The sequence below is a fragment of the Lathyrus oleraceus genome, chromosome 6 (genome assembly GCF_024323335.1).
Source record: "Lathyrus oleraceus cultivar Zhongwan6 chromosome 6, CAAS_Psat_ZW6_1.0, whole genome shotgun sequence".
In the NCBI taxonomy this organism is placed as follows: domain Eukaryota; kingdom Viridiplantae; phylum Streptophyta; class Magnoliopsida; order Fabales; family Fabaceae; genus Lathyrus; species Lathyrus oleraceus.
The window spans coordinates 150,875,035-150,883,253 of record NC_066584.1 but is presented as its reverse complement, the minus strand read 5'-3'; positions in this window follow the sequence as shown (position 1 = coordinate 150,883,253).

The following is an 8,219-nucleotide window of genomic DNA, read 5'->3' as shown; positions in this document are numbered from 1 at the left end:
GAGCTTTCCTAAAACACAAACAAACATTATCTTCCCTTAAGGACACGTTAACTCCTTCTACTTCAGGTGAGTAAGTCTCCAAAGGTCGAGCATCCGGTAGATTGCATAGTAACGTTGTTCACCTAAAAAACACAAAACAAACAGAAATAGTTTAGCCGAACTACGACAACTCTGATTCTCATGTCCAGATGAGATACGTAGGCACGAGATGCGATGTCTTGTCGAGTTTGACTAACGACTAACTTTAGTCCTTTTCTCTCGCCCTCGTTGCGATTGAGGCCCCCCCTTTCTCTCGCCCTCGTTGCGATCGAGACCTTCCTTTTCTCTTGCCCTAGTTGCAATCGAGACCCTTCCGCTTTGTGTGTGTGTTTGGAGTCTGATGTAAGTCCAGCGATTGGCATTCGGTTTCCCGTTTGTTTGTTGTTTGTTAGGAGTCTGATGTAAGTCCAGCGATTGGCATTCGGTTTCCTGTTTGCGTTTCTTTGTTCGGAGTTGGATGTAAGCCCAGCGATTGGCATTCCGTTTCCAGTTATGTGTTTGCTCTGACGTCTCAGCGTCTTTAGTTTAGTGTTTTGTTTCGGCGTGCGTTAGCCGAGCTACGAGTGCTCTGATTCTTACTCTGGTTAGAGAAGATACGTATGCATAGGATGCGAGGTCCTAACGAGCACGTTCCCCTTACCCCCGAACTACGTCGACTCTGATGTTTGTGTCTGACAAACTACGTAGGCCCAGGATGCGACATCCTGCCGAGTCCGCTTTCTCCGTTTTCCTTCTATGTTCTATTCTCTCCAGTTTTGTGCAGTTTTTGAGCAGTTATTCAGCAACCTTCTTCTATTCTTTCTGTGCGTGGATCCCGTCGAGTACGACGGACGTGAGGGGGTGCTAATACCTTCCCCTTGCGTAACCGACTCCCGATCCTTGCAATCTCTGGTCGTAAGACCATTTCCTTTCCAGGTTTACTTCGAGCGTTTCCTTTCCCTCCTTTGGGATAAATAACGCACGGTGGCGGCTCTGTGTCTTTTCCCGCCGGTTGTTTTTCGCGTATGCGACAGCTGGCGACTCTGCTGGGGATTATAGAGAAGTTGACCTCTTGCCGGTCCATCTTCCCTAAGCGAGTCAATCCTAGCGCTCTCTAGGATAGTTTTGGTTACTTTTACTGCTTTATTTATGGAATTTATGATTATTAGGCTGTGATTGTATATATTTGCATATATGTTTGCATGCATCATATTATCATTGTGTTGGACTCTGTACAGGTTGTTCCTCTGATTTGGGGTGGGTGTTATGAGTGAGGCTAAAACCCAAGCCCGAGTATACACCTAGGATTAGCGTGGTCTCACGTTTCCTCACATGTTGGATCAACATGTTGTTGCGACGTGACATACCATAGCCGGACGAGGTTCATTTGAGAGAGTCCTTCCGTTTGGAGTATTCCACTCAGGTTGGGTTATCTCTTTTGAGCTGTTGACTTCGGTGACCGTTCTTTCCCGGATCTTTGGTTTAGATGATCTTATGAGAGCTACAACGACACACCCGAAAGGGAAAACCCGTTGAGTATCTTGTCCGATTGTCGAGACCATTATCCGCCTTAGGATGACCTTGTTAGAATTTACCTATGAGGGGAGGGTTTGATCCTTGCAAGTACAGTTTCTGCCAGTGATTTTGTGATGGTGACTTTGGGTCAGTCAAACTTAGGGATTTATTTCTGAGACGCCGGAGGTTTGATCGTGGTATTTATCAGAGGGTTCCGTTTATTTCGGATCCCTGGGCCGAATTTGAGGGTACTTGCTCAAATGATGACTTGCTCAGATGATGACTGGCTCTACTGATGACCGAGGGTTCTGATGCCGAAGTTCTGATCCTATGCCTTGTGATACTCAGCCAACCTGCCAGGGTGTCATCATTTTGCATCATAGCAGTTTATTTAAAAAAAAAACAATGCATAAAAATGAAAAAAAAAGTTAACCCGCATACGCATATCCTTTTTCAGGATCATTTCTGATAAAACAGCATATGCATCATACGCATCATACACATATCATTCTTGCATTACAGGTGTTCTTGAAGAGGTTTCTCATTCTGGTTCCTGTTTTAGGCAGGATTGCTGATCATCGTCCGCACCGCTTCGCGACAAGACTGAATCAACAGAGAAGCATGGATCAAGTTCAAGATGAACTGGCAGAGATGAGGGCCAACATGACCCAGTTCATGAATATGATGCAAGGGGTTGTTCAAGGGCAAGAGGAGCTGCGAGCCTTGGCCTAGATACAGGAAGCTGTGATTCCACCGGTCAACCGGAATTCGCCAGAGGGAGTCCCTGTTAATGACATTGTTGCTGCTACCATTCCCGTCAATAACTATGCTGTGGGTGATGAATTGAGGGGTATCAGAATCAACGAACAACCTATCGCTCCAGAGACTGCTAATGTTCGAGCGGCCCGTGCTCCGGCTCGCCATCCCGCTCCTTTGGTTGATAGACAAGAGGATATGTTTACTCTCCTCAGTGATGATGATGAGGTGGGAAGGACTGAAGAGAGGGATAGAAAAGTTGATGCCCTTGCTGAGAAAAGCCGTGCCATGGAGTGTCAGAACTCTTTGGGATTTGATGTAACCAATATGGGCTTGGTTGATGGGCTGAGAATCCCTTATAAATTCAAGGCGTCATCCTTTGACAAATATAATGGCACTTCTTGTCCTCGCACCCATGTGCAGGCTTACTACAGGAAGATCTCCGCATACACTGACGATGAGAAGATGTGGATATACTTTTTCCAAGATAGCTTATCTGGAGCGTCTTTGGACTGGTACATGAATCTGAAGAGAGAGTCTGTTAGAAGCTGGAGGGATTTGGGTGAAGCCTTTCTGAGACAATATAAGCACAATATGGATATGGTTCCGAGCAGAACCCAGCTGCAGAGTTTGTTGCAAAAGTCTGGTGAAAGCTTCAAAGAGTACGCCCAGAGGTGGCGTGAATTAGCTGCAAGAGTGCAACCTCCAATGTTGGAGAGAGAGCTGACCGATATGTTCATTGGAACACTGCAGGGTGTGTTTATGGACCGTATGGGGAGTTGCCCGTTCGGTAGCTTTTCAGATGTTGTTATCTATGGAGAGAGGACTGAGAGTCTCATCAAAGCAAGTAAGATTCAAGATTCTGGTTCTTCATCTTCAAGTTCGAAGAAGCCATTTTCTGGGGCACCCCGAAGGAGGGAAGGTGAAACAAATGCTGTGCACAGTCGGAGAAATATGAACAGAGGACAACAGTATCGTCAGGTTGCTGCTGTGACTATCCCAGCACCCCAACCTCAATCTCAGCAACAACAACCAAGACAACAATAACAACAACAACAGCAACGCCCATTTCAGCCGAGACAGAGGATGCCAGATCGTCGTTTCGACCCATTGCCAATGGCATATGCTGAATTGCTTCCCGAGCTGCTCAGGTTGGGGTTTGTTGAACTTCGTACCATGGCTCCATTGACAAAGATACCTGTTGGGTATGATGCCAATGTTTGTTGTGACTTTGATTCCGGTGCACCGGGGCATCATATTGAAAATTTTCGGGCTTTCCATCATAAGGTCCAGGATCTGATTGATGCCAAGACAATCAACTTTGCTCCTGTTCCGAATGTTGTGAATAATCCTATGCCTCAGCATGGTGGGCCTAGGGTGAACAATGTGGAAGATGGGGAAGCTGTGGATTTGGTAATTGATGTCGATGATGTTCAAACTTCGCTGTTGGTGGTGAAAGAACGTTTGTTGAAAGGGGGAGTGTTCCCGGGCTGTGATGAGACTTGTTCAGACTGTGATGATCAAGAGAATGGTTGTGAAAAGTTGAGAAGAGGTATCCAGGGTCTGCTGGATGATGGTTGCCTACAGTTTAGTCGGGCTGTGAAAGATCGTGGGGTGGTCTCAACTGTCACCATTTACTTTAAACCGTCCGAGGGTCCCGGACATGCTCCAAGAACTGTCAATGCACCCGTAACTATTGGTACTCCGGTAACCATATCTGCACCAGTAACGGTTGGTACTCCTGTCACCATTGTTGCTTCTGATAGAAGGCATGTCGAGAATAGTAGAGCGGTTCCATGGAAGTATGATAATGCTTTTCGCAGTAACAGAAGACCGGGGAGTCAGACAAGACCGGTGAATCAGGCTCCAGTGACCATTGGTGTGCCAAATAGAACTCTTGTAACTGTTGGTCCGACTGTGGACAATGTGGGAGGACCTGGAGGGTTTACTAGAAGTGGTCGTCTGTTTGCACCACAGACTCTGAGAGATAGCAATGCTAAGGCTCTTGCCAAAGCAAAAGGGAAGCAAGCTGTGGTTGAAGAAGGATCAGGGAAGAAGGAAGTGCTTGAGGGTTCCTTTGAGAAAAATGTGGAGGAGTTCATGAAGATCATTAAGAAAAGTGATTATAAGATTGTGGACCAACTGAACCAAACTACGTCGAAAATCTCTATCCTCTCGTTGTTATTGTGTTCTGAGGCACACCGTAACGCCTTGCTGAAAATGTTGAATCTGGCTTACGTGCCTCAAGAGATCTCGGTCAACCAGCTCGAGGGTGTTATTGCAAATGTGAGCACGAGGCATGGTTTGGGGTTCACATAACTGGATTTGACGCCTGAGGGTCGCAACCATAACAGAGCTCTGCACATCACGATGGAGTGCAAAGGCGCAGTGCTGTCGCATGTGTTGGTTGATACTAGCTCTTCTTTGAACGTGTTGCCCAAGAAGGCCCTGATTAAGCTTGACGTTGAAGGGGTTGTCCTCACCTCAAGTGATCTTGTGGTCCGTGCTTTCGATGGATCCAAGCGATATGTTTTCGGTGAAGTCACGTTGCCTGTAAAGATTGGCCCGGAGGTATTTGATATTGTCTTCTATGTGATGGATATTCAACCAGCATATAGTTATTTATTGGGGCGTCCCTGGATACATGGGGCTGGGGCACTTTCGTCAACTCTCCATCAAAAGCTGAAGTATGTGTGGAATGGTCAGGTTGTGACTGTGTGTGGCGAGGAGGACATTCTTGTGAGTCATCTATCCTCTTTCAAGTATGTAGAGATGGATGGCGAGATTCATGAAACTCTGTGCCAAGCTTTTGAGACCATTGCTATTGAGAAGGTGGCTTTTGTTGAACAGAAGAAGCCAGGTGCCTCAATTGCGTCCTACAAGCAAGCTTTGGAGGTCGTTAACTCTAGTAACGCAGAAGGCTGGTGCAAGATGGTTGATATGCCCATCAAGGAAGACAAATTTGGTATTGGTTATCAGCCTCTTCAGTCAGAACAAGGTATTCAGAAAGGGTCGTGTACCTTCACCAGCGCTGGGTTGATGAATCATGGTGACGTCTTTGCAACCGGTAGTGAAGACGGAGACAGTGACTGCGATCTGGACAACTGGGTGCGCCCGTGTGCTCCAGGGGAGATGCTGAACAATTGGACAGCCGAAGAAATAGTCCAAGTTACTCTTCAGACAGAGTAATTTTCTTTTGTTTTTCATTCTGCACAAAAACCCTACGTTCTGCCCGGGGCGTAGTGTTTCATTGTAGGGCCACATCATGTTTAAACTTTCAATGATTATCATTAATAAAGGACGTTTTGCAAACAAATTTGTGCTCATTGTCTTTCTGTTTTTATTTTCATTTTTCAAAACAATAAAAAGGGCAATGTTTTTTGTTTTTGTGACTTTCTTGAACTCTTTTCTAAAAGAAAGCATTAAACATCGTTCATGCAGAATCGATCTCGCGGACTCCACTAAAAACAGTTCTGTTATGGCTCAGTGTGATTTCGATAATCCCATTTACCAAGCCGAAGAGGAGAGTGAGGAAGATTGTGAACTCCCCAAAGAATTGGTCAGATTATTGAAACAGGAGGAAAGGGTCATCCAACCTCATCAGGAAGAGTTGGAGATTATTAACCTTGGTACCGAGGACGCCAGGAAAGAGATCAAGATCGGGGCTGCTTTGAAGGAAAATGTCAAGAGAGGGCTGATTGAAATGCTGAGAGAATATGTTGAGATATTTGCATGGTCGTATCAAGATATGCCTAGGTTGGATACAGATATTGTGGTGCACAGGCTACCTCTCAGAGAAGATTGTCCTTCGGTAAAGCAGAAGCTTCGCAGAACTAGTCCTGATATGGCTGTCAAGATCAAAGAGGAAGTTCAAAAGCAGTTGGATGCGGGTTTTCTGGCAGTTACCAATTATCCCCCGTGGGTGGCCAACATCGTACCCGTGACGAAGAAAGATGGTAAAGTCAGGATGTGTGTCGATTACCGAGATTTAAACAGAGCCAGTCCGAAAGATGACTTCCCATTACCTCACATTGATGTATTGGTTGATAACACTGCTCAATCCTCGGTTTTCTCTTTCATGGATGGTTTTTCTGGCTATAATCAGATCAAGATGGCGCCAGAAGACATGGAAAAGACGACATTCATTACACCTTGGGGTACGTTCTGTTACAAGGTGATGCCATTTGGGCTGAAGAATGCCGGTGCTACCTATCAGAGGGCTATGACGACTCTCTTTCATGACATGATGCACAAAGAAATCGAAGTGTACGTGGATGATATGATTGCGAAGTCTCAAACAGAAGAGGAGCACTTGGTCAACCTGCAGAAGTTGTTTGAAAGGCTGAGAAAGTTCAAACTGAGGCTGAATCCAAACAAGTGTATGTTTGGAGTGAGATCCGGAAAGCTGTTGGGTTTCATTGTCAGTGAGAAAGGGATTAAGGTTGATCCAGCAAAAGTAAAAGCTATTCAAGAAATGCCTGAACCAAGAACTGAAAAGCAGGTTCATGGGTTTTTAGGGAGGTTGAACTACATTGCACGGTTCGTATCTCACCTAACTGCCACGTGTGAACCGATTTTCAAATTGCTAAGAAAAGATCAAGCGATTAGGTGGAACAATGATTGTCAGAAAGCTTTTGATAAGATAAAAGAATACTTGCAGAAACCTCCAATCCTTATACCTCCAGTTCCTGGGAGGCCTCTGATAATGTACCTGTCAGTGACTGAGAATTCGATGGGGTGTGTATTGGGACAGCATGACGAGTCTGGTCGAAAAGAGCATGCAATATACTACCTTAGCAAAAAGTTTACCGACTGTGAAACAAGATATTCACTGCTCGAGAAAACTTGCTGCCCTTTGGCATGGGCTGCTCGCCGACTGAGACAGTACATGTTGAACCATACTACCTTGTTGATTTCTAAGATGGATTCAGTGAAGTACATCTTTGAAAAGCCGGCTCTCACCGGACGTGTGGCTCGTTGGCAGATGATTTTAATAGAGTATGATATCCAGTACACGTCACAAAAGGCCATCAAGGGTAGTATTCTGTCTGACTACCTTGTCGAGCAGCCGATTGATGATTATCAGCCGATGATGTTTGAATTCCCTGATGAAGACATCATGTATCTAAAGATGAAAGATTATGAAGAGCCTCTTGTCGAGGAAGGACCGGATCCTGATGACAAGTGGACACTGATGTTTGATGGGGCGGTTAATGTGAATGGAAACGGTGTTGGGGCAGTGCTCATCAATCCTAAAGGTGCACATTTACCTTTTTCTACCAGATTGACTTTTGAGGTACCAACAACGAAGCTGAGTACGAGGCTTGTATCATGGGGATTGAAGAAGCCATCGATCTGAGGATCAAAACTCTGGACATTTATGGAGATTCCACTCTAGTGATTAATCAAGTCAATGGAGACTGGAATAATCATCAGCCACATTTGATTCCTTATCGAGATTACACCCGAAGAATCCTGACTTTCTTCAAGACAGTGAAGTTGTATCATGTACACCGAGATGAAAATCAGATGGCTGATGCTTTGGCTACTTTGTCTTCCATGATCAAAGTCCATTGGCATAATCATGTGCCACACTTTACTGTGAATCGACTCGAGAGGCCTGCGTATGTGTTTGCAGCCGAGTCTGTTGTTGATGAGAAGCCGTGGTACTATGATATTAAGAAATTCCTTAAAAGTCAGGAGTATCCTGAAGGAGCGTCAAAGAATGACAAAAAGACCCTGAGAAGGCTAGCTGAAAGCTTTTATTTGAATTAGGATGATGTGTTATACAAGAGGAACTTTGACATGGTTCTGCTCAGATGCGTGGATAGACACGAAGCAGACATGTTAATGCAGGAAGTGCACGAGGGACCTTTTGGTACCCATGCCGGTGGTCATGCAATGTCCAAGAAGCTGTTGAGAGCCGGTTA